The sequence below is a fragment of the Magnolia sinica genome, chromosome 9, assembly GCF_029962835.1.
Source record: "Magnolia sinica isolate HGM2019 chromosome 9, MsV1, whole genome shotgun sequence".
NCBI lineage: Eukaryota > Viridiplantae > Streptophyta > Magnoliopsida > Magnoliales > Magnoliaceae > Magnolia > Magnolia sinica.
Window position 1 is genome coordinate 54903325 of NC_080581.1, and position 24412 is coordinate 54927736.

Here is a 24412-nt window from a genome sequence, read left to right on the forward strand (position 1 = left end):
CAGAGTGTGATGGATGATACGCAGGCACTTAGAAGTTGCATCCATGTCATACATGGTGGAAAAATCTGATCAAGCACACGTGTGGCTGAGTGTGGATGGACAGGGACAGCACTCTCCACATGTGTGGAACTAGCAAACCTCCTGAATGCTGAAATGTTGTATTTATAGTTCTGTAAATTGTTCAATTAATTTTTATATGGACAGGGACAACATGCTACTTGTTTGATGAAATGCTTTAGCCAAATCCTTTTTTGGATGAAACCGTGCTATCAATTGGACTTGAGACCACCTTTCTCAATTGGGATCAGCGGCCAAGTCAATGTTACAAAGACAACTGGTCTAGAAATCTGGGAAGATATAGTGTTCATGGTTTGGTGCAGATACACTATGAAACAACTGGTCCAGAAATCTGGGAAGATACATGTGGCAAGGCGAATATGTTTGTTGCAGGCATTGGAACTAGTGGAACTATTTTTGGCGTTGGCTGTTTTCTGAAAGACAAAAATCCTAACATAAAGGTATAATATGATGATGTATTTTAAGGTCGGAGTGGCTTTAGGAACAATTCCAGGGCTGGCCCACTATGAGCTGAGTTGGTTTGAGGCCTTTCCAGGCCAGTTACATGAATGTCCAAATAGGACAAGCTGGGCCAACTTGTCAGGCCTTTAGGGCCCTTGGACGCATTGTTGACTGTCTAGAATACCTGCAATGTTTGTTTCCTCAAAATCCAATTGGATTTGTTTTTGGGGTCTCTCCTATTTGTTACCTAAATCATCGATTGAGTCCCAAACCAATGATTGCAGGTGGCATCCAGACACAAATATACAAGCAGTAAGACAGATATATTTGTTGTGGGGAATGTAACTGGTGGAACTATTCTGATGTTTAGTCATTTTCTTTAAAAAAAAATCAAAATCAAAATCAAAATCTTATATTTGGTCATTTTCTGAAGGGGGGAAAAAAATCCTAACATAAGGGTATCATATGACGACACATTCCAATGTTGCAAGGCTTAATTCAGGCCTTTCTGGCCTGTTTGGCAAGTACTAGGACAGGCTTGCGAACTTGTCCGGCCTTTAGGGGACTAGGTCTATGGGCTGGCAAGAGCTGTCCCAACCAGTTGCAACACAACTTTTTGCCTAAAATCACTTTGTAATTTATTGGATATTTTTGTTCTGGATTGTTAGGTCATGGAGTTTCGTATATTTAGCCCTTTCTTTATTTCACACATACACGGTGATGTTCCAGATTATTGCTGCGGAGCCTTCGGAAAGCAATGTACTTTCACGGGGAAAGCCTGGTAAAAGTAAAGATGACTGTTTGGATGTTTTCTCCTCAGATAATCATGCTTTTAGGCGGCTTATGCATTTGTTCTTTCTTTTTTTCTGACTTGTGTCATCACAATTACTCAGGTCCATATAAGATTCAAGGTATTGGAGCAGGTTTTGTACCCGAGAATTTAGACCTGGAAGTTGTAGAGGTATGGTTTTCTTCCACCCTTATTTATTCCTTCTGTCCTAAATCGACTCATTGCCTGCGCATTCTATTTAGGGGTCATTTGGCAACATGGATTTGGATTTTCGATTATGAATCCAAATCCTGGATTTTGCATGCATTTGGTAGCCTGGATTTTCAATCCATTGGATCTAGAAGTTTATGTTTGGCAGCCTGGATTTTGACTTAAGGGGAACTTAAAAGAGAGGCGAGACAATTACGACAGTTGGAGAGGATTGAAAATCCAGGATTTTTTACCCCTCCTTTTCTCTTGGATTTAAAAGGGGCCCTTCTAGAGGATTTTCAATCCAAGTTGGATTTGATATCCAAGATTTTGGGGGGTCCAAAACATGATTTGGATTGAAAATCCTAGATTTCAATGCCTAACTGCCGAAAATCTGTGTTGCCAAATGATCTGTAACCAGGTTACAGAGCCCACCATCAACATTGCTTCTTTTCTATGCCGTACCAACATTGTCACAATTCGCAAAGAACTGTTGTGCTTGCTACTTTTTTTTACAGATATATTTTCTACATTTGTATAAAACTTCTCGTACATCGCTGAGTTAATTGGTTTGTCTGGGTACTGACCACCTAGTCCCCAAAAGCCCCGGTTTTAGAATGCAAAGAGGAAAATACAATGTTCAAAATGACATTTTCGGCTCAGTGAATGACCATAAATTTTATCATGCATAATTTAGTAATATGTCGCTGATGCTCGGCCTCAAAGGTAACTTTCTACATAGGGCATCAAAAGCTTTTAACATGCAGAATAAGAATTTATTCTAAATTTTCATGTTTATGTATTGGTGAAAGTTGAGTTCCTTTACTAAATTGCCATGCCATGCCATGCTTGCCACATTACAGATTAGAGCTGCAACTTGGGTTCAGGTCAACTTGAAACCAACTGACCTAACCTGTGTTGGGCTTGGGTTGGGTCTAGTTGTCATGGTCCGCAGGTTGGGTTAGGGTTGGAAAACTCCAACCTGATATCAAATTGGTTGGGTTTGGGTTGAACAAATTTGGGTCAGATTAGGTATGGTTGGGAATAATCATATGTATTTTGGTTGGGTTGGGTCGGTTTAGTGTTGAAAATAGAGGAATCCAGGTTGGGTTCGGGTCAGGGACCTCATGTTGGAATTTGGATTAGGTCAGGTCCACTCTAGTCCATGTCGGGCTCTGGTTGACCCTTCACCCTGACCCGCCTGAGTTGCATTTCTACTACAGATATCAAGTGATGAAGCTGTTCAATGAGAATCTATTGGAATTTCATGTTCATGCATTGGTGAAAATTGGGTACCTACCAAATTGTCATGTTGTACAATGCTTCTCTTAATATGGATATCAAGTGATGAAGCTGTTGAGACTGCTAAGCAATTGGCTCTCCAAGAAGGCTTGTTGGTAAGTATTGTCTTCAAATCATTTATATGGGTTTACCATGCGTTCTAGTTGTCTGTTTGAATGGATAGACACACACATGCCTACACACCAATGATGTGCATCTACATGCATGCATTCATGCATGCAACCATATGTCATAAGTCAATCAAATGACACTGGAATTGCATGATCTTAGGTTCTTTTGAAAGATAACTCAATAGGCTATCAAATAGGACCAATTTCATGTCATTCTGAAATCTTTTATGCCCAAAAGTGGCCCACCAGAAGAGTGATGAAAAAATGCAAAAAAGGAAATTATTAAATACACAAACCTTAATAGTTAACTAAAATAAATAAATCCTAGAAATATAATGACCATTCAATTAATACTCTCAGCCCTGCATGTTATTTGAACATTCATTTCATCAGATTGATCATCAAACCACGAATCTGGTCCAAATTGGCAATCAAGACAATTTTGAATGGTTGGATTCTTCAGATCTTGATCAATATGCTCATGTGGCCATTTGGTTGCATCATCTATCCTATGTGATAATGAGAATTATGAGGATGGAAAATTTTCCACCTGGAATGGTTCAAAAGATAAATGAGGTTGGAAACAAAGATATGCTAGAGGTGTCTTAGAGGGAACTTAGAGGGAACTTTTGGTAATTAGGCATGAACTTTGTAGTGGTGCCTCTCTCCTGCGAGAAAATAAAAAGGGCCAAAGAAACTTCATTGTAATCTGCTAAAGGATGATGATTTATAAGCAGGCACAATGACATCATGCATGGCAATATTAGTATCTCAATCCAAACCATCCAAATCATTGGCCATAGTATAAGACATATAACCCAGAAATCACAAGGTGATCCAGAGGGTCGGTTTGGTTTGGACGTTCTAACACTCCTACTACTAGCTGGTTACATGTACAGCTATAGAAATTAAAATCGATAGCATCTGTTTTACGGTAACATGTGTGATTAGGAGTACTGTGTGCCTGCCTATGGCTGTAATCCTGACAGCAGTTGTTAAATTGGCTATCAAAGAAAAGGAATGATTTGCCATACAATCCATACATAAGACGCGCCCCACAAGGATGGATTGACAAAAGATCAGACCATCCCAAAACTCAAATGAGCCACACCACGTGATTTTAGCGGATTTGGGCATGATTTTATATGGTGTGACCCACCCGAGTTTTAGGTCAGCCTGATTTTTGTCCTCCAAAAGGAAAATGAGGGGGGCACACATGATGGACAGTGGAACCTTGCACAGATCATGATGGGCTCCACACATACTGTAGAATAAGTTTATTCTACAAATGTCACTGAGGAATCTGCCTAGTTGTAGAATAAGCTTATGCTGCTAATGTTGCAGAGAAACCTGCCTAGTTGTAGAATTAGCTTATTCTGCTAATGTTGCAGAGAAACCATAAGAAAATATATTTTAGCATTTCTTCCATTAATATAAATCTTATTGCAATGTTGCAACCTGGGTGATTGACTAAATGGCCATATTTAGGGATGTATCTCCTTCATGAGAACTAGTTTATTTGAGAAAATGGTCCTTGATGGAGTGCAATGGCAGAACAGGATTCGTGTAGCTGATTCCAGTTAGTTGGTCTTTAGATGATGCTGATTTTCTTGGTGAGAACTGCATAGTGGATTTTTTTATTAGTGGTCATTGCATTCGTTTTTTTAAATGGCATTAAATCACGCCAGTATTTATTTCTTTTAGATTGAATGGCAAAATCATTTTTAACAGTAGTTCTGTGATATTTGGTGGAGGTATCCAAAAATGGCCTCTTATGATATTTATGTCACTCAACATTAATTTGTAATAGGCTATTCTAAGGCAGCAGGCCTTGTTAAAAACACCTGTAAACATTTCAAGCACTATCCTCATTTATTTAGAGTCTCCCTTCCCATTGCTTTTGACCTCATTTTATCAGATTCTTTCTGCTGCTTTGTTATCATACAACCTACTAATTGGTGGTGCATGGCATTTCAGTTGTTATATCAGTGACGAAAGAAGGCGTAACTTCTCAACTAGAGGTGATATTGGCAGTGCAAATATAGTATGCAGGCAGAACAACACCGTAGACAAGGTATGCAAAGAAAATTTCCATAGAAATTCAGACAGCTAAAAATGAGCTCATCTCATGTTAGTGCTGATTGACATGTTGGATTTTATATCAATTTTCCTCCAACTTTTTAATAAAATCAGATGTTTGTGGTGTATTGTCCTACAATGTCTACAAAATGCAGGTTAATCTGTCTACTGGTCAAATGGTGGATTTGATACCTTGATGCTTGCCAAACACAGCCAATAGGCACAATCAGTGGAAGGGACTGTTTGGTAGGTTGGATTGGGAAGGAAACTTCCCAACTTCCATCACAGACCCTCAGCCCATGTTGAATCGCTAAGAGCCCCAATTCTTTATGATGTTTTTGTCCTTCTCTTGTGTAATATATTTGCACTTTGGGTTTCTATTTTGATGTTTTTTAGCTCATGGGTTTTCTTATTCTTTTTTGATGGAGCTTTCTTCCTGATGATTGGATTGGAAATGTATTTTAAATTGTACAAACAGAAACTTGCAATTCCTCAGCCTCAATCTGAGTCACATACACAAATTCCGTCTGCCCAATAAATTTCTCAAACCTAGCAGGTTGAGACTCAGCTCAGGCAGCAACAGTTGATGATACAACTCCAGCAACAGTCTTTATCTTCATCAGTCAGTAACTTATTACACATTCTTGTATATGTCAAAGGTTGCTATTGTTCATTGTTTAACTCTTGCAAATTGGCCAGCATGCATCAAAGGAAGGCAGAGATGTCCTGCCATCCCAACGCTTTCATCGCATTACCAGGTTCTATTCTTCTTCTCTCAATAACCCATTTAATCAGATTCTTAAAGCCTCCAGGTTTTCTTATTTCCTAAATCACCATGCAATCATTGACATTTAAGTAAAAAAGAAGGGAAAATCAGTTGAAAGTGACAGAACAAAGCTTGTTTTTTCAACTTGTCTATTGCAAATTTGCAGTTTATATATTCGGTTAGGGGCTGTTTGGATTGGTGGAAATGGAAAATAAAAAAGCAGCCAAGGAAAACATCCATCTTTTTTGTGTTAAAATAAGCTCTTTGCAAATTAAAACACTCGATTTGGGCTACTTGGATGAATCAAAGTTCTGTAGGCCATTTTGGAGAAAATTTGAAAAGATGCAAGTCTTCAATTTCTTTTCTTTCTAGTTTCTTGCTGGAATAGATATAGGATGAATTTTAATCCATGCAGTAGATTAGGTCTTTTAATCCAATGTTTGTTGCAGGGAGTGTTTAGCAAAGTAAAGTCAGTGGTAATGGTGGATACTCACAATCTCATGATCAGTTGAGATATGTAAAGGATAGATGACCTCTTCTTATTTTTATTTCATTATTGTTGGATTTATCAATTCTTAGAAATGTATGAGTTTTTTTACCAGTGTATCTACCAATATTTATGAATTCTACACTGTCTGTATATGAATATTCATATTGGCCTTTGTGGATTTTTTTTTCAATACAACCCACCACTGACTGTGGGCTGTATACACAGCCATACTGCCATGTGTACAACTGCATACACAGTTGCAAATAGGTTACTATACACAAACTGCTATGCATACAGATGCTATATTTTAGCATGCAAACCTTTTTTTCCTGACTGGATTGGGCACTATCAGGGCAAATAGGTTATTATACACAAACTACATTGGTTGTTCAATGACTTTCACATAACAACATTTTCTTGGAAAGTAATTCCTGTTGGAGATATTTCTTTGAGTAATTCCTGCTGGTCAATGGAAGTGTGTTGCATGTCAAAACTTAGTTCATTTTTTTAATACTTCAAATGGATCCTAGTGGTTGAATATTGCATCAATTGAAAGCGTCTTTATTAGAGAAGGTTGATGCTTGTTCTCCTGTTTTTGCTTGCTGCAGGCAGATCAATTGCATAAAATTTATTTGTTATGTGGATCTGCTGATGAAGACAACTGGCCTGGGGTTTCCAAATTGCCCAAGTATGATGACTACAAGCCACAAAGTCCAATGGAGAGACGTATTAAGGAGGTTTTTAAAGAGTAAGTAGTTCTAGATTAGACTTTGTTTCTTGTTTTCACAATTTTCTTAATCAGCTTCTTTTTCTAATTCTGTTTTTCCTTACTTTGTTACTCTTTTTTTTTTTTTCCTCAGGCTGCTTGGAAAAGAGCTGAGGAAGAGGAGCGAACGCTAGCAAAGGGCTGAATTGCTAGATTCGGATTCTGCATTGACCCACCATGATGTATGTGTTTGGGGTACTGGTTGGTACTGATCTAAGCTCTATAGGCCCAACCATGATGTATGTGTTTTATCTTTGCTATCCATCTATTTTTCCAACTCATTTTAAGGCATCTTCCAAAAAATGAGACAATATCAAAAGCTCAAGTGGACCCCACCGCAGGAAATTGTGGGGATTGAATGCCTACCATTGAAAACTTTTTGCGGGCCACAGAAGCTTTGGATGAAGATAATTTTTATGTTTTCCCTTCATCTTGGTGACTTTATGAACAAGTTGCGTAGAAAATAAACATCATGGTGGGCTCTATGAACATTTCAACGGTGGGTGTCACCATCAGATTTCATATAATATTCACTATTATTTATGTTCTATGGCTACGGATCTTAGAACCAACTACCATTCCGTAATGAGGCTAGGATCCTAGAACAGTACAGTCCAATCAAAACAGAGGCAAAACCATAATCATTCTCTATGTATACTTCTAAATTGTAATTTGTAATTAGCAGACATCTTCATTTAGCAAGTTTTCACACTTTGAATCTGCAAAGAAATCACAGTATGTGCATTCACATTTGCAAATGCATTATTAGAACCCATACATAATCAAACAGTGAAGGATTTTTTACTGCTTTGGATGGATCAGCAAAGCCTGAAAAGTGTTTTGATTTGTATCACTTTTAACTGTGTGTCCCATGTCAAACTGCATTTCACAGAAAATGCTTTGAGGCTAATTGCAAGAAAAGCAATGGCCAAAAACACCAGGGCCCGTGGCTTACGATCCTTATTTTTGACTGTGCAAATTCCAGGTGTCGCTTGTATTGCCAATGTATCCCCAATATTTTTGACTGTGTAAATTCCAGGTGTTGATGGGATTCATCTGCTAGACTTCTACCTAGAGTCCACCTCAGCATGCCATGTGGATTTCAAGTGAGCAATATCCAAATCTAGTTATCTACAGTTATGAAGTTATACAAGCAATTGATCTCACCATGAAGATCACATCTTGAAAATCAGGATGATCCACTCATTAGATGGGCCACACCTGTTTGTTGAGTCAGAACATCGCTAATCCATCTGTTTTGATGGCGTGACCTACTTGATGAGTGGATCAACTGATTTTTGCTTCAGGTGACTTTCATGATGGGGCCTACCATTTGCATGCTTGTCCCACAGGTGACTCATTTGTAAGAAAGATGGAGCTGCATACTAAGGTAGCATATAGCTGGCTGTAGGTGATCAGTTTTCTTTTAGTTGTGGAAGATAGTACAACTTATTGTTTCTAAGGTAGCATGTTGTTTCTGCATGTATCATCTTCCAGGCTGATTTAGTTGTGTCATTTTCTCAAAATGCATTAGGCGGCTAAAGCTTCTTTTCCTGTATTCTCTGATGCTTGTTTTTCCAAGAGCTTGCAAGTCTCAGGAAATGAAGGGCTGAGATCTTATGCATCAAATCCTTGCTATTTTTAGCAATGCCCTCAGCAAAAAAACAATTTGGAGTTTCAATCCTCTGTTTTAAGTGAAATGAGAGTTTTGTTTCGCAGGGAAAACACTCGTGTCCATCAAGGCGTTGTTTAGCAACGTTGCTAATGTGCTTCTCGACTGGAATGCTGATGACAACGAAGATCACTGCTCCTGGCATGGGGTTGCTTACGACAATCTCTCCTTCGCCGTCGTCTCTCTGTAACTCACATACCTTCTGTTCTTTTTCTTCTTTCTTCTTTCTTCTTATCTAATTTCAACTTCTAATTCGTTACAATCATGAATCTTCTGTGAAGGAATCTCTCGAATTTGAATCTTGGCGGGGAGATGTCGCCAGCCATTGGGGATTTACAGAGATTACAGACACTGTATGTTTTACTTTATTGCATCAGGATAAATATGCATTTGGATGAAATCATTTTAGGCTCAAATACTTATGTTGGTTGCATTGATTTGCAGAGATTTGAAGAGGAATTAGCTGACCGGGTCAATCCCTAATGAGATCGGTAACTGCGTCTTGCTAAAATCTCTGTAATCTATCTCATTTACTTGCATTCTGAAGTTATGGGATTGAGAATGTAATGGAGGATTTAACTGAAAACTGTGTTGGTTTGTTTTCTGTAGGGATTTATCCGGTAACTTGCTATATGGAGATATTCCATTCTCGACATCTAGGCTCAAACAGCTTGAGGAATTGTTAGTATCATGTCTACTTTTATTTGGTCCCTTATACGGGACGTGATTCTCATCCACGTATGGTCATCGTGGTTAACAACCATGACCTATTGTCCATGACAACCATGACTCATTATTCTTCACAACCACGACCCTTCGCACTGCCCTCGATGCATAGTCAAATTCCCTTGTTAGGTACTACCTTCCAAATATTCTAAGGGTGGCCTTTTGATAACTTTTATAAATTATTTCGAACAAAAATGCCATTGTCCTTGAATTAATAGTTGTATGGTTTCAGAGTGCGGAAGATGTTACTTGTTATTTCAATCCCAAGAATGTGACGTGGACGAAAGCCTTTTTGGGCAATGGATCATGGTTTCATCCAGAGTGGGCCGTAGTTGAAAACCATGAACTAATGTGGATGACAACCACGACCCATTGATCATAATAACCACGACCCTTCCTATGGGTCGTGTTTGTCATGCACAGTGGGTGGTGGTTCCAAACCACGATCCAATGTGGATAACAATCAGGACCCGGAGTTCATAATAACCACAATCCTTCATACGAAGAAATGCCAATAAGCACAGACTAAAAGAGGCTTAGAAGATGAATTTTCAGAATCAGAAACAATGCTTCCAAAAGCACGATATAGTGAGAAAAAGACCGGAGGAGCTAATGAATATTTCCAACCTTCTGCCATTGGACTCATAACCACAAAAAGAGATGGTCTAATGATTTCCACTTGTGTTAAATTTGGAAATATCACTAAGCTGAGCTAATAAGCCAAGAAAGCAGCCAATTCACAAGAAGAACTATATTCAGTAGTATGCTGGATATTTTCACGAGCAATCTTGAGGTCTTGATGATTCTGACCTGTAAAGTTGTCAAAGTAACGATGTAATTATTAGACAGGTTATATATATAGAGAGTCATGCTCACCTGCGCACCTACGCACATGCGCACCTTTGCACATGTGTCATGGGTGTCTAATCTGAACGGTCCATGTAATGTAGAATCCCATGAAACCCCATGTGACAAATTTTCACCCTGATCTAAAATTCTGGTGGGTCATAGCAAAGAGAAATGCAAATCAAGGGAAGAAACTATTTTCATTTTTCATAGCCCATCGAAGCTTTAGATCAAATTAAAACTTGGGCCTGGGGGTTTTCACGAGGTGCTGCTTCACATGAACGGTTTAGATTTTGGATCCACATCACGTATGATGGGTTTTCAAAAAAGTTCAAACTAGTTTCATGCGAACTAGTGCGCAGGTGAGCATTCCCATATATATATATATATATATATATATATATATGATGAAGATTTTGAAGAAGAAAAAGAAGTATACCACAAGTTTTGAGAGAAATGAGCTAGCCAATCAAGAGAATGAATTTCATCGGGCTGTGGGAAAATAGGCAATTCTCTAAACAGTTCAAGAGAAGTTTATGAAACTTCAAACATGTTGCTTCCTAAAGAAGTAGGAATGAATTCTTCATATTCGAGGGCATATATTCGTCGAAGATATTACCCATGATAGGAAGGCCCGCTATGCGAAAGAGGTCCCACAAGGTGATGTTGATCTTACCCAGAAGAAGATGGAATGAATTGGTAATTAGAGACCAGTGATTAAGAAAACTCTTGAAAATAGCTGCATCCTCGAAGAAATGTTTCAATGTAGCTATGATTGCATCAAAAGGACCGATTTGCTTCAGTATGACAGTATGTTTCTGAACAATAGCACGAGCCCAAGCACTATAGAAATCTCGAGCTGATAAAAGACCTTTTATCAGGAATTTGTTTATTTTCCAGGGTAAGTTTTTTATTGAAGAAGCATTGTTGGGTAGTCTCAATGAAATGAGGGGGAAATAACTGATGAGGACTATAACAAGGTCGTAAAAATCGCATTTTACAAACCATGCCGACTTTCTGATGATATTGTCTTCTTCCTAATGTCCTTCTAAAATTCTTGGCTCAATCTTAATCCAATTATCTACAGAAACAAGACCATTTCATTGATCGGAGGGTTCGCCACACAAAATCAACCAGTGACACCGTAAATTAATTGGAATGATGATTGTTTCATTTGTAGAGGGGTTATGAAACTCCAAGAATTTTGCATTGATTTCTATGTAATCCTAAGTACTTTGGAAACTTTGTTTAGACTCTGAAGACGAAGCCTTCGAGTGCTTCATATCTGTGAAATAAAGATTACCATATTAGATATTAGACTTAGTACAAAAGAGTTGTGCGGGCAACAAGTTGGGCGACCAGACGAATGGTCGTAGTTATGACGAACAAGGGTTGTGATTGACATCCACAACGGGTCGTGGTTGACAACCACGACCCAATGTGGATAACGACCACGACCCTATGTGGATGATGACCACGACCTATAGGAAGGGTCATGGTTATTATGAATAGTGGGTTGTGGTTATCATCCACATTGGATCGTGGTTGGGAACCACAACCCATTGTGCATGACAAACATGACCCAGACGAAGGATCGTGATTCACCTGCACAAAGGATCGTGGTTGTCATCCATATTGGATCGTTGTTGTCAGCCATGACCCACTCTGGATGAAAACATGATCCATTGCTCAAAAGGCTTCCGTCCACGTCAAATTCTCTGAAATAACAGGTAACTTCTTCCGCACTTTGAAACCGTATAACTACGATCTAAGGACAAGGGCATTTTCGTTTGAAACAATTTATAACAATTGTCAGAAGGCCACTCTCGAAATATTTAAGAGGTAGGACTATGCATCGAGGCCAGTACGAAGGGTCGTGGTTATAAAGAATAACGGGTCGTGGTTATGATGAACAATGGCTCGTGGTTGTCATCCACACTGGATTTTGGTTGTGAACCACAACCCAGTATGCATGACAACCACGATACAACGTTATGAGGCAAACGAGTTGGGCCTTGCACAAGGCAATAAAAAGCACGATCCTTATAACATGACAACCATGACCTATAATAATTGACAACCATGACTCATGTAACATGATAACCATAACCCATATAGCATGACAACCACAACCCATAACAACTGCCAACCACGACCCATGTAACATGATAACTAGGACTCATAAAACATGACAATTATGATGCATCAATGTGGGCCCAACGAGTTGCGCCTTTTACACGGCTTTGAAAAGCATGATCCTTATAATATGACAACTACGATCCAATGTGTATGTGAACCATGACCCTTCTTTGGGTTGTGGTTTTATAATGTAAAGGGTAATGGTTGTCAACTATAAAGGGTCGTGGTTGTCATTAACAATGGTCGAGGTTTGATTTCTTGGAGGGTGGAAGGTTTCAAAATGTGAAGTTGTGGATTTCAACTATCAATGGTTGAGGTTTGATTAAGGTGTGCCCTATATTAAGCCCCCTTCACATGACAACCAACACCCTCATCTTCTCAACTTTGATCCTCCTTTAGCTGAACAAATGCTTCCAATAAAATACTAACCTTGTAGTGAAAGAAGTTTTCAGATGAGAGAAACGACAAAGAGAAACAGCGTCCCTCTTTGGCAATTAATCCCTCGATCTTAACTTTTATAAGAAAACGATAGAATAAGAATAAGGTCCCAGAGAAGAAGCTTCAAATGTCATTGGTAGAGTCAGTGTTCCATATGGGGAAACAGTCATTTTCCATTGAGAAATCTATTATATACATTACCCATATGGGGAAATGGTCATTTTCCATTGGGAAATCTATTATATACATTCCCCATATGGGGAAACAGTCGTTTTCCATTGGGAAATCCATTATATACATCCCCCCTTGGGACGTTTCTAAGCTACGTCGAATTGCATTTTTTCTAATCCGCTCCATCCATTCTCTTAGTAAAATTAAGGAAGTCAAATGTCCAAAGAATGTTCAAAATATTCAAATCTAATGGACCAAAACAGTTCAAAACGATATGTACTGTATAAGCAAAGCATTTGTCCTTTTTCCTCAGTGTGGGCCACTAATGGCTTGATCCGATGTTAAGATTACACATTTGTAAGGAATTCATTAGCCCTAAATAATACTAACGGATTATATCCGATTTATGATGGACCCAGAGACTAGAACAAGATGATCAACGCTTGGTTTTAGGCATTGGGAATCATGAGCGAAACTATCCCCCTTACACTATTTATCAGAAACGTGTATGGCCCACTTAGTTGTCAACGCTTGATGACTATTTATTTGGGTGTGGTCCACTACATCTGTAAGTAACGTTTATAATCTTAGATAAAGATCATGATGAACTATACAACTCATGAACCGTGTAGATTGAAAATTTACATTACATTTGTCCTACAACCGAGAGATAACCATTGCCATATGAGACATACAAGCACCACACAAGACTTGCTGTGCCGACTTCTCATCTTCATCATTGCTTCTTTTTAAGTGTAAAGGGCATTTTGGTGGGAAAAAATGACAAACACGATCCATATAACATGGAAACCACGACCCATATAACATGACAATGACGAACTGTAATAACTAAAAACCACGATCCATGTAACATGATAAACACGACCCATATAACATGACAACCATGATCCATTACAACTAACAACCACGATCCATGTAACATGACAAGCACGACTCATATAACATGACAACCACGATCCATGTAACGTGACAACAATGACCCATATAACATGACAACCACGATACAAAGTTGAGGGGCAAACGAGTTGGGCCTTGAACACAACTCATGAAAACCACGACCCATATAACATGACAACCACAACCCATAACAACTGACAACCGAGACCCATGTAACATAAAAACGATGACCCATATAACATAATAATCACGACCCATAACAACTGACAACCACGACCTATGTAACATGAAAACCACAACCCATATAGCATGGCAACCACGACCCATAATAACTACCAACCACGACCCATGTACCATGACAACTACGATACAACATCGTGCGCCAAAGAGTTGAGCGTTGCACAGGGCAATGAAAAGCACGATCCTTATAACATGACAAGCATGATCCATATAGCATGACAACCACGACCCGTAACAATAAACAACCACGACCCATGTAACATAAAAACCACGACCCATAACAACTACCAACCATGACACATGTAACATGACAACCACGGCCCATGTGACATGACAACCATGATACAACGTTGTAGGGCAAAAGAGTTGGGCCTTGTACAGGGCAATAAAAAGCATGATTATTATAACATGACAACCACGATCCATATAACATGACAACCATAATCCATAACAACTGATAACCACGACCCATGTAACATGAAAACCACGACCCATATAGCATGACAACCATGACCTATAATCCATTGTTCATTATAACTACGACCCTTCGTCCAGGTCATAACAACTACCAACCACGACCCATGTAACATGATAACCATGACTTATAAAAGATAACAATCACGACGCATCAGTGCAGACCTAACGAGTCGCGCCTTTTACACGGCCCTAAAAAGCATGAACCTTATAACATGACAACCACGATCCAATGTGCAAGTGTACCATGACCCTTCGACTAGGTCATGGTTTTGCAACGTGAAGGGTCATGGTTGTCACTGACAATGGTCGATGTTTGATTTCTTGGATGGTGGAAGGTTTCAAAACGTGAAGTCGTGGTTTTCAACTATCAATGGTAAAGGTTTAATTAAGGTATGTCCTACAGTAAGCTCCCTTCCCGTGACAACCAAAACCCTCACCTTCTCCACTTTTATCTTCCTTTACCCTAGAAAATGCCTAGAATAAAATACTAACCTCGCGGTAGAAGAAGCTTTCAGATGAGAGAAATGACAAGGAGAAACAATATCCCTCTTTGCCAGTTGATCCCTCGATCTTCAGTTTTCTAGGAAAACGATAAAAGAAGAAGAAAATCTGTAAAAAGTGAATAAAGGCAACATTTGGCCCTTTCCCAGGCTCGAAAACCATAAAAGGTTACTTCTTTTGCACTCTAAAACTGTACAACTATTGATTCAAGGATAGGGGCATTTTCATCCGAAACAATTTATAAAAGTGGTCAGAAGGCCACCCTTGGAATATATGAAAGACACTACCTCTCTAAGGAATTCGACCAAACATCAAGGCCAATATAGCCAATTTCCCTAACAAGAAAGATACAAAAATTAAGTTGACCACACCGTAAAAACACTAAAGGAATGAATGCCCACCATTAAAGCCCTTTTGAGTTGCAAAAATTTTGGATCAATATGATATTTGTTTATTTATGTTTGTAGAAATCTATGTGACCTTAAGAACATGGGGAATGGAAATTAAATATTATAGTGGGCTCTACAAATGTTTTAATGGTGAGAATCATTGTTCCTACTTTTATTTGTTGTGTGGTCTACTTGAGACTCACAAGTTACTCATTTTTTAAGTCAAGATCTAAAATAATATCTTCAAATGGATGTACATATGATAAATACATCATTATGGAGCCCATGTAACTTCGATCTCCTTTGAACCGTTCCTATACTTTGAAGCTCGAGGAGCGTCACGACACGTACCCACACCAGCTAGGTTGGTGTGTGGTACACCCAATCCGCTTCCATTCCGACTATAACAGGACATGATTTAAAAATTCAACAAGATTCAAAACTGAAGGGGTCACACCAATACAACAGTGGAGAAGCAACATTGAACCATCGAAACCTTCCTATAGCTGACCATGAAGTTTATATGCCATACTAGCCGTTCATAGAATTATTATCAAAAATTAGGTGGGCCACACACTACAGGGAGCAGTTGGGTTGGGAACACCACCGTTAAAGATCTTCCAAGTCGTGCGTGGGCCCGCTATGATTTGCATATGGCATCCAATCCATTATCTTCCCAACCACTATGAATGGACATCCCAGATATCAGTCCATTCGAATACTGAGGTGGCCACAATGATCGATTTTGATTTTGATGGTTTTAGGCATGATCTTACATGGTGTGCCTCACGTGAGTTTCGGATCAAGCTGAAGTTTCAGTGCGAGGGAGAAAATTATGGGTTGAAGATGATGGACAGATTTGATATCATGGATACGTCACAGTGGGCCCACATGTCGCTTTGTAGGTTAAGCTCATCCTACAAAGTTTTGTAGATTGGGAAAGATTCAATCCAGCACTTTCAACTTCCATACACTTTGTATTGGATATTACATCTACTCGCATTTACAGTTCTTGATCCAGAGACAATTGTGTGGCATGGATTGGGATACACTTGTGTTTGATTGCATCTTGGGCTACAGTTTTGTTAGCTTCCGTGGGTATCAAGCGGTTGACGGACTGTTTGAGTCATTGATTGAGTGGGTCGATCATGGTTGCCATATATGGCTCTAAATTCAGGCTCTTTTGGAGCTGTGATCTGGCTTGAACATGGGGCTATATAGAATCCGGTTTTTATGGCCATTTGGTCTGGACCGTTTTTAAGACATCTATGGGCCATTTATCTGGGCCAGTTTCTGTTCCATTAGGATTGAGTTTTGAACCACAAATCTGATGACCTGATTAGTCACTGTCCGGTTTGTGCCTTAGACATCGAATATGGAACGTTTCAGGCCAAACTCTATTCTGGGTTTGTCCAATATCTAGGCCACAAACATGAATGTCATTGGCGCCATACGTTTTGGTCCATTTCAACCATTTATCAAGGCCGTTTTTGGGCCCATAAATATGGTGTGTTGAGGGTCTTCAACCATTTGAACTTTAGATAGTCTGGACCGGCTACAGTTGTCAAGCCCTAGTGGATATGTAGTGGTTCAGCCATCGGCTGTTATTTTGGGCCATTGGATGTACAGATCTTTTAGTTTGGGCTGATTACACTGGCAAACATAGCTATAGCTATTTAGATGGGCTGTTTTACTGTTAGATCCACAATCGTTTGATTCGAATTTTATTTAGGCTTGATTTGGTAGTTGGACCCATTGGTACTTGGGCTTGGCTATTGGATTTGGCCCATTTTCTACTTACCCCATCTGTTTGGCTCCTTTAGCACTTGGATTTTGCATTTTGTTTGGAGTCCAAGCAATAAGGTTTGCCGATTTCATAATTTGGTTGTAAGACCCTAACCTAAGTATGCACACCATTTCTTTAGGTCACGCTGTCCCACCGGTTGAATTCCGGTGACCCGCAACGTACGGATAGTGTTTGCAGTAATTCTTAAGTTTGGTCTCATTGAACTGACTTGGATCGACCTGAAACTTATGCCATTATATCCGCATCGGCGCCGCGGTTCTAACGTTGCGTCTCATGCGTGAAATCGACGTATATATTGCAAGTTATGGGCCAAGCTCGATTTGGACCGTTGATTGTGTGTGCTGGTGGACCCCACCCTAGCACCACACACTTCCCCATATGATGATGTCATCCCTAGGCTTAGACTCTCTAGCAAGCCTACACCCTACACCTACAAAACCTATGAGCCTACAACCTTATTTGTATCACCATAACCTCATCATAGTTTTGTCTATTCAAGGAGAGAGAAGTAATCATTTCTCTCTCTTTTCTAGCAAGCCCTCCTTTCCCTCTCATTTTCTCTTTCACTCTCTCTTCTCTCCTCCTAGCAAACCCATGGATGTTCCCACCCTCTCCATTTCTCCAGCCCCCTCTCCCTCAAATCTCCTCTAATCTAGCCTTTAACAACTCATCTCAACCTTAGGAATCCTTTCCTTGGAGCATGAAGATCTTGATGATGTAGATTTGGAGATTGGATCCTTAGAGGTGGGTGCATGTATTTTCTATTTCATATTTCTTTGTATTTTGGATGTTCTCCATCTTTTCTTTTCATGATTGGAGTATGTGGGGCCCATCAAGAGATGGTGGTGGCCCTAAGACTCCGTGGATGTGGCTTGAAGCCCATCCTACATTGCATGCATGTTACATGCAATAGGCCCATTCTCCACGGACCCCTTTATGGCCTTTTCTTCCTTTGATCAGGGATCCTTGTGTCATCTAGACCCTTGATCCTTGATGGAGATTGGATCTCCACCATATATCCCAAATACGAATCACAAGATCCATTTATATCTTGTGTATCTTGTATAAAGGAATGTATATGCATGTATAATGAAGAAAAGAGCCTCAATGTGGTGGAGACCCTTCTCTTTTGGATGAATCTTTGTTTTTTCCCTTGTAGATAACCTCTGATCATGTGTGCGTAACCCACCTTGTGGACCAACAAAATCCAGACCGTCCATGGAGGTTGGACGTTCATGACAGTCCACATTGGACATGTGGCCCCAAAAATCTACCTAAATGAGGCACGTGTAAGGGGTTTTTGTTATTGGGGAAGGTCTAGATGTTTGTGAGGGCCACTGGGGTGGTCCATCCCATGATTTTCTGGGATTAAAAATCATTTTAAATAATATTTATATTTAATTCTTTTCAGTTATATGTTGCTGTCCAGAACTATTTGGACAGATTTTTGGGTCAACTTGATGCTAGATTTTGAAACTTTTAGTGGGGATTTTGGTACCAAGTAATATATGACTTTTGAAGGTGTATGTCCCACTTATAAGCATGCCAAATTTCAGCCTCAACTGATCTCATTTGGGTCTCCAAAAGAGTGGGCCAATATGGGTATGTTGATAGATTTTTTGCTGTAAATTCCAGCAACATTGTCTCACATAAAACCATAATTTAAAAATATTTTCTCTGATAATGGGCCATCTTTATGGACTTTTCCTTATTGTATATATGATGAGGGACCTTGTCCCTATAATTCAAGATTTTTAGAAGCCCTGGAACCACTCCATTGGAGTGCCCAAAGTTAGTACGACATCATACATTGGTGAAATTTTCTGCTACCTTGCTGTCCTCTTGAGTTGTATCTGATTTTGGGCCCCAGCCTAGCTGGACTTGTGTATGTTTACTGGGGCCCACCTCTGATGTATCTGAGGTCCATGTGGGGCCAACCAGCTGGACCAGCGTCCCCTACTGGACGTCCAGCATGGTGGACCGTCCATGGGCTAGCCCACCATGATGTATGTTTTGTGTCCACGTCGTTCCCCCCCTCTGTGGATTACCCAGGTGGAGTGTGGGACCACCCTAGGTGGATGTCCCATGTGGGGCCACCTCAAGGATGTGTGAAGCCCACTTTGATGTGTGTATGGGCCAAGTCGCCCAGGCCATGGGCTGCTCCTGGGCCTGCAGCCCAGCAGTAGGCTCACTTGTTTTGTGTGTACCACCCTCCTGCTCAATCTGTTGGGCCCCCTTGTAAATATTGTTGGCCCTTATGGAAACATTTTCCACATGTTTTAACAAGTATCTGGGCTTCAGCAAGCCCAAATTGTTGATGGACTGAAAATTCAGTAAGGGCCCAAATGAATATTATTTTGGACTCATTTGTATGAGATGTGGGGCCCACCTTATTGAGAAAGCTGGGGTGCATGATGCACACATATTGTGGTAATATTTTGGGCTTGATTACTGTCCTTTTTGGGCTTGATTAGTACATAGTTTGGCTATGCCTTTTTATGGTCCTTGAGGACTCAAGTATGACCAGATTTTTGGGAGTTCCTAATGGGCCCAGAGTGGGATGGAATGTCCCACCTTGGCCCAGCTATATGTTGGGCTGATTTCCACCATTTAAATGGGCTTGTGGGCTACATAAAGGTGGTTTTGGGCCCTTGGTTGCTCACTTAAATGTGCTAGTTTTTGGGTTGATGTAAAGGGGCCCATTCCACCTAACTTAGACTTATTTTTGGGCCACGTATTTGTGCCCATGGGCTGCCCCTTAAGCTCACCTAAATGTATGAGTCTTGTGGCTAATGGGACTTGGGCTTTGGGCTTTGGTTCCCCTCCTTGGTCCATGATTGTTAGAGGTAATATTAGGTCTATTTCCTTATGCCTTTTGTGGGACGTATGTGTATATGGTTAGGATATGGGCCTTGGGTCCTATGTTTATGTGGTTTGTAGATTAGATGTCTTGGGGCAATGGTGGTTGAAAGTCCCCATTTGGACCCCTCTAGGTCCATTAGTTGTTAAGTGTGGTTGAATGCCCACCTTAGTCCTTTGCTAGGTCTGTTTCCATTTTATATAGGCCCTAGCTTTGTATGCTTAGTCTCGTGGGTTACCTTTGGTAAATGGGCTCTCTCTAGAGGTTGTATTCCTTGTGAGGAATTGGTTAAGTACCTAGACCATTCATGGTTAGGTGGAGAGTACATCTCCTCATTCTCCTCATCGACACCTTTATTTATCTTCATAGCCCGCTCCCATATGCATCATATGCATGCTTGGTCGAGGTATAATTGGCCATAGTTGTGCCATTATGTAGGACAAGTTAGTATCTCTCCGAGTGATGGAGTTTACCCTCTCGAGCACGTTGGATGCTTGGGATTGATGCATGGTTGATTGTGTAATTCATGTATCTGACACTTAATAATATATAGGTATTCGTCATTGCTTCATCAGGGCTATAGCCTCCACAGGTATATCGTGGATGGCCGTGTTTAGATACTGAAAATGTTACTTGAGCATTGGGGTGCATAAGATATCCCTACGTGAAAGCCCCTAAACTTCCACGGTACTGAGGAGACGCTTCAACGCCGAGACCAAGTGAAAAACATGAGCGCACGAGGGCCTTATACCGTTAGGACGTGACTCCTACTATTGCGAGGTCGGTTGAAATGGGGTTTTGGCCTTACCCACCTGAGTGAGGGGGCATAGTTAGGCTAAGTTTGACCAACTCGTGAAATGGGTTCGCAACCATCGAGCCTCGCTGGTGATTGGTTGTTCACAGGCGAGTAGTGAGGTCTCCTACGCTCGTTTGACTGTACGGGTCTTGCAAAGCGGCAGTCATCTAGCAGTGTAGTTGACCCCAGTGAATTCTTTATGATGGAACTGTACTTGATGTGTAGATTGGATATTAGGACTGACATTACTCCGCATTGCATTTACATTGACTGTATAAGCCTTATATCTGCATTCATAACTTAGCCTCGGTATGGCTAGTGGCATTGGTATCATTCTTGTTTCCTTATGCATTCTCTCCTATCTTCTTCTGAGCACCATTGTCACCCACCTTCACCGCCTTCTAAGCTTTCTATAAGCTTATGCATGATTGATGCGTGCAAGAGATCCTAGGTTAGCGCAATAACGGTGGAGCATTGGATTGGCATGAGCTGAGGACCTGTTGTAGACTTTTCCTTTCCCTTTTTCATTATGTATTTCCCTTTTGAGCCCTTGTACCTGTAATGTTTAAATTCATAGTGGATTTTGCAGTGTGTTACTTGGTTTATTTATGAGATTTACTTGCTATGATCTTGGGTATGCTTGATTTGGTTTGAAGTTGTATGATGGAAATCCTCCTTGTAGGATCCCAGGATTGGAACCTATCTCAGGAGTTGAGAATGAGATACTACGGAGGCTGTTGCGGCCGGAACCGGCTATCGAGTTCCTTGTGAGTCTGATCACCGAGTCTGGGGCGTGACATTAGCCTTGGCCCATATTTTGGGCCGAGTAATGTGTTTGGGCTGGCTACCCTTTCCACCAATCTAGCCATAAATCTGGACCATCATTTGGCTTAAATTTAGATTTTTCTGAAAAAAAAAAAAAAGAAAAAAAAGAAGAAGAAATTAATAAAAGAAAAGAAAAGAAAAGAAAAGAAGAAGAAGCTTTGATAGCTTAGTTTTAATGCTTTAGGATCAATTCTCTGGCCAGATATAACCAAATTTCAAAACCTTAAATTGAATGGTTTAGTTCATACCTAATCTTTAATTTCAAATTCATCTAGAGTTTGATTTGCTTATGTGGATATGGAGTGATTGACTGATAATTTGAGCCATTGATATAGTGGGTCGATCAGTGCAGCTAGGTTCAACTACTGACAGATTTCTAGGCTGTATCTTGGTCTAAATTCAGGCTATTTTGAGGCCGTGACCTGGCCTGAATGTGGATTTTATGGCCATTTAGTCAGACCTTTTAAAGAAGTCTCTGGGCCATTTATTTGGGCTAAGTTTCTACTCAAGTGGGATTGAGTATTGATCATAATCTTGGCCAATTGTTAGAAATGTTCTTCAAGGGTCATGGAGTTTCTTGGCCTAAATTTATTCTGGGTTTGGTCCATCTCTTGGCCACAAATATGAATTTCATTGGGGCTTAAACTGTTGGGCTAATTTTGACTGTTGATCAGGGCCATTCTTCAACCATTTGACCATTAGATAGTCCTTTGGGCCGCAGTTGTCTATCCTCCTGGATGTGAAGATTGCGAGTTCGGTTTTCACTCTGGACCACTGGTAGTATAGAAATTTTAGTTTGGGAACCGTGTTCCACAGATGATATCTGTTTTGATGGGCTATTTAGTATCTATTGGGCAGAATCTTATTCAGGCATGATTTCATAGCTGGGCCCATTTGGTACTCTGGCCTAGCCATTGGATTTGGCTCGTTTAGCACTTTTGCTCTACCATTGTCTTTGGGTCGCACGATATGCTTAATCATGTCCATAAGGCTGGCCCATTTGGTAATTTGGTCTTGGCTTATATTTTTGTGCCGGATAATATATTTGGACCAACTACCATTTGCACCAATCTGGTCATAAATCTGGATCGTCGTTTGGCCTAAATGTGCTTAGACCTTTTATGAGCCGCCTATTCAATGTGCGAGAATGGAAACTTCTTCACAAGGTAGAGAGAGAGAGAGAGAGAGAGAGAGAGAGAGAGGTGTTCTGGAATCAGTATACAAAGACTGGGAAAGGAATTGATTCTTCACAGGCACTTGTGCAACGTGAAGATGGAATGTGAGGGGTAGCCGTCTCTTTCTTTGTTTTGTTATTACACCATCAAATAGCTGGTGAATCAATCCAGGAACTGCAGTTCACATCTGAAACTCCCTGTAGATTTATTTTATTTTATTTTTATTTTTTTAATTTACTTTCTTTCTAGTATTGAGGCAGTCGAAGTTTTCTTTGTTACTGTAGTTAGAGTCAGGACAATTTCCAGCACAGCTGATGGTCTATGTGCTTTTACAAGGCATTGATATTTTAGGCCCCTTAATGAAGCACAATTTATTTATTTGTATATTTTCAGGTTCTCCTTCAGTGGTTTTGTATGTGTTAGTGAGAAGATGTGTCTTGAGTGGTCTCACGGACTACCATACAGTTTTTTGTAATATTTTATTGATATAAATAATGGAGGAGAGATGAAAACCCTAATACACAAATTCCCACATTATCATCGTATCAGAGCTAAGAATTTTTGAAAATAAAAATTTTAATATTTACAATTGATAGATGAATTGATTCTCACCCACCAGTTAATGACCTAACCAGTTAAACTTAGGAGACTAATGATGATTAACAGTTCTTGCTCTTTATGTGTGCGTGAATGCGTTGATGACAACAGATTTGATTAGGGAAGAACTCGACGATGGAATAGCATGAGCATGTATGCTATTTTTCAAATGGAGTGTAAGGTTTTTGGAGGAAGGAATTTTCAGCTCTTTATTTATGTACATACAGACTTGCAGTTTGTGTTGACTATATCATCGGCGAGGGGTCAAGAGAATGAGAATGTCAGGTGCATGTGATAATTTAGGTTTCTCAAAGGTAATATGTGAGGAAAAAAATGATTCCTTCCCTCCAATTTTCTTGAATGAACAAAGGATTTTTGTCATTTCAAAAAAGGATATTTTTTTATTTTTTTTTAAATTTTTTTCTTTCGCGCAATGAAAATGACACTTCGATTAATTTGGTGCTCCAGACATGTCGTTAGATCGGTCGACTTTGATAGTGAATATTGTGTTAAATATTGATGAAAGGCAATTGTATATAAATCACGTTCACGAGCTTCATGAAGGATTATGGCATCAGTAAACCTAACGTTTGGAAAGTCAAAATAGAATGCAGTGATGCCTTGAAGGGTTGCAACATAGATCAAGTCTCTTTAAGACTTTTTTGAAGTTATAAATTTTAAAAAAAGTCCAATGACATTATGAACTTGTGTGATTGGGACTGTCCTACAAAAGGACTTTGTGTTGAAATTGGTGCCGTCAATCTATGCTGAAACTCGATCGATGGCAGTTTTGATTAGATAGGGAAAATTCTGAAATTTTCAGT

The 24412-nt window shown here is 39.8% G+C and overlaps 2 long non-coding RNA genes across 4 annotated transcripts; both read left to right on the plus strand.

Moving 5' to 3' along the window:
* Window positions 1-392: 392 nt before the first annotated feature.
* LOC131255451 (uncharacterized) lies at window positions 393-6257 on the plus strand. Its single transcript, XR_009176050.1, has 3 exons — window positions 393-518; window positions 1249-2895; window positions 4888-6257. It is a non-coding gene; the product is annotated as an uncharacterized LOC131255451 (long non-coding RNA).
* A 556-nt stretch (window positions 6258-6813) lies between these two features.
* LOC131256319 (uncharacterized) lies at window positions 6814-9036 on the plus strand. 3 transcript variants are annotated; one of them, XR_009176746.1, is made up of 4 exons: window positions 6814-6993; window positions 7106-7193; window positions 8051-8117; window positions 8364-9029. It is a non-coding gene; the product is annotated as an uncharacterized LOC131256319 (long non-coding RNA). The 3 variants fall into 3 exon arrangements; XR_009176745.1 differs by having other exon boundaries at window positions 8731-9029; XR_009176747.1 differs by lacking the exons at window positions 6814-6993; window positions 7106-7193 and having other exon boundaries at window positions 7607-8117; window positions 8731-8869; window positions 8965-9036.
* Window positions 9037-24412: the final 15376 nt, after the last annotated feature.